This window comes from Fukomys damarensis, unplaced genomic scaffold (genome assembly GCF_012274545.1).
Source record: "Fukomys damarensis isolate Sample0158 unplaced genomic scaffold, DMR_v1.0_HiC HiC_scaffold_13, whole genome shotgun sequence".
In the NCBI taxonomy this organism is placed as follows: domain Eukaryota; kingdom Metazoa; phylum Chordata; class Mammalia; order Rodentia; family Bathyergidae; genus Fukomys; species Fukomys damarensis.
Window position 1 is genome coordinate 38,062,374 of NW_022900925.1, and position 3,032 is coordinate 38,065,405.

At 58.0% G+C, this 3,032-nt stretch overlaps 1 long non-coding RNA gene across 1 annotated transcript in view; it reads right to left on the reverse strand.

Moving 5' to 3' along the window:
• The window catches only part of LOC117285893, a 1,323-nt gene extending 951 nt beyond the window's left edge, over positions 1-372 (reverse strand). The window contains exon 1 of the long non-coding RNA XR_004517026.1: positions 165-372. This is a non-coding gene — a long non-coding RNA (uncharacterized LOC117285893). The remainder of the gene's footprint in view (positions 1-164) is intronic.
• Positions 373-3,032: the final 2,660 nt, after the last annotated feature.

Consider the following 3,032-nt stretch of genomic DNA (forward strand, 5'->3'; position numbering starts at 1 on the left):
CGATAGCCATGACCCTGGGGTGCAGAGCTAGCTGCTTCGTCTCCCTCTTCCCCTGAGGGTCCAGCACCATCCTGCTTTTCCATCGAGGAAAACGTTCAAGGACGCCGGCTCTTGTCAGGATCTCCCACCGCAGCCCCGTCCCCAACAAAAACCAAGAGGCCTACGTGGCGGCTGAGGCAGGAGGTTCAGGAGTTCAAGCCCAGCCTGTGCACTGCAGAACGACGGAGGGAAAAGTGGGTTTTCTGAAAATGATTTCCCAAAATTGTAAGAAAATCCCATCTTCTGAGAAAATAGAGCAACGTGAAATCATCCTGTCCCTGGCGCGCATGCACACACGTACACACACCCCGGGCACAGGCGACTCGGATGTAAGCACACCTGCTACAGAAATCCCGTCTCCACCCACCTCCTTCCTCTTCCACTTAATCCCTTAGGGTTTCCGGTTTACACTGGTATCTGGGAACACCTTCCCCCCACACTTCCTTCCTTCCCTGTCAACAGCATTAGCAGGGACAAGGGGACACTGCTGGAACTTCCGCCCCTCCCCGCGGGCCACTGGCTCTGCAGGGCACCCAACCGCTTGCTCTCAGGACTACTCCTCCCAGCAGCCCCAGAGGCCTGTGCCCGGGGCATGCTGGGACTTGTAGTCTCCACCTGTCGTGAGCCGGTCCAGGTTGTCGGGTGTGAGCAATGGGTTTGTCCCTCTGCCTCTTATTCCCCGAGGCTCCGCGCGGTGTTGCCCTGTAGTAAGGTGGGGCGGGCTAGCTCCTCCGAGCTCCATCTGACTTAAGGCGCACACTTGGGTGTTCTCTCAGCACCCTCACCTGCCTGCTCCTGGAGACTGACCATCAGTCCTTGGGCATCATTTTTGGACTCTTATGGAAACTGAACTCTCTACTTCTTTATCCATCGCCACCCAGAGTTTACCTGTACCCCCAGCATCGCAAAAGTTTCATTTCTGACCAGGCGTGGTGGCACACACCTATCATCTCCACACTCGAGGCTGAGGCAGGAGGGTCACTGTGAGTTTAGGACCAGGCTGCAATACATAGCAAGACCCTGTCCGCAGAAGTTACACTTCTGATCTCAGCTTCACAGCCTCCCGACCCAAAGGACAGCCACTGCCCACCAGATGGAGAGAGAAGCCTCTCACTGGGCTCCAAGACCTGGATGGGCTGGGGAGGCCTGAGGGGGTCAGCGGGGAATACTCAGGAAGCAGTCCGGCTGCTGGAAAACAAATCCACATTGTCTCCTGCCCCGCCCCACCCCAGCAGGCCAAGCTGGCTGGGTTTCCTGGCCTGGGCTTTGGAGAAAACTGGCTCTGGGCCTGGGCTCCAGTGGGCTAAACCCTGGGACACAGGATGGGGGGGTCCCCAGGGCCATGGCTGTCACCAGAACGGGGGCGTTCTGGCCAAGGCAGGGAAGGAACAGCAACTGGGCTGGACCTCAGCCCTGGGCAGTTGCCCAGGGTCCCCCTCCCCTAAGGGCTCTCCCAGCCCCCAAGACAGGTTCCCTGTGACTCACAGCCCTGGAGTGCACTCAAGACCTCCCGGGGCTGTCCGTTGCTACAACAGCTGCTACCCACGCCCCAGGGTGGGCACAGGGGCCATGCACCTCCACCCCACCACCCACCCCCGCTTCCCTGGCAGGGTGCCTGGAGGAAGCAAGGGAGTGGGGAGGGGTAAGGCCTGGCTTGTTCTGTTTTCCCATTTTTATTCAACAGAAACACCATGCCCAGCAGGCTGGGTTTCCAGTTACCTTTAATGACCAGGTCTGGGCAGTCACACAGCCCCCACTGCCAGCAAGCACCCCCAGCCCAGCCAGACACCCAGGGAGATTCCTCCACTCAAACCCTGAACTTAGGAGATCTGTATAAGGTTACAATTTATGGGAAGCTGAGGCAGGAGGATTGCAAGCTCCAGCCTAGCCTGGACAAATTCAGTGACTTAAACCTTTTGATTCAAAATAAAAAATAGAAAAAGGGCTGGGGATGGAGTTCAGTGCAGAGGTCTGGGGTTCAATGTCCAGTGCTGCAGAACTAATTTAACTGAGCACCTACTATGTACCTGGTCCTCAGCCAGACACTTCACATGGAAGGAACAAGGACCACACTCTGGGTCGGGCATCTCTTGACCTGGTGCTGTCCCTGACCAGTGCTGTGGAAGACACTGGACAGGTGATTTGGAGGTGCAGGTGCCACATGGAGGGTGTTAGTGGGTGTGGGGCAGGGGAGGAAGGAAGGGCCCCATGCATTACTAGGTTGTTAAGAAAACAAGGACATCAGGGGCAGCAGGTCCTTCCTTCTCTCCCACTGTGCATTCTCCATAGGGGGATACTGTCCCCGAGGGGTGTGGACTGGGGCTGAGGGACACGCAGACGTCACAGTGGTGTGTGGTGCTCGAAAGAGCACTCTGGAAGGCTGAGGCAGGAGAATCTCAAGTTAAAACCTGCCCGGGCAATTCAGCAGCTTAGCAAGACACCACGTCAAAAATCAAAAAGGCTGGGGATAGAGCTCAGTGCCATGACCCTGAGTTCAATCCCCAATACCTCTAAAAAAGAGGAGGGGAGGAAAAGCCACGGGAACCCTGCTCAGGAGGCAGGAGCCTGAGCTCCACCAGCTCCAGTCCCCTTCCAGCCCCCAGCTGGCATCGCCAAGGGCCCCGCCCAGGGCAGGATCTGGCAGACGTGGATCTCTTTGGAAAACAGTTTCTAAAGAAACTGGAAAAAACAAGTGTAAATGTTTTCCTCAGCTCCAGGGAGTGGGGGAGTAGTGAGGACTCGGGTGGGGGCTCCAGGCCTCTCCACTCTGGAGCCTGAGCTGCTGCTTTCGAAACAGAAACCGGGACAGGGGGCGCAGCTCGAAGCAGACACCCCAAGACCAAGCGGGACAGGAGAGGTGGCCCAGCCCAGCCGACCACACACAGGGACCCTAGATGTCCCCGCCCGCTGCAGGCGGCCCTGGGACCGGCTCGGGGTAATGGGGAAGCGTCAGGGGCGGCTGCCCAAAGGCTGGGCGCGCGGGCAGCATCTGG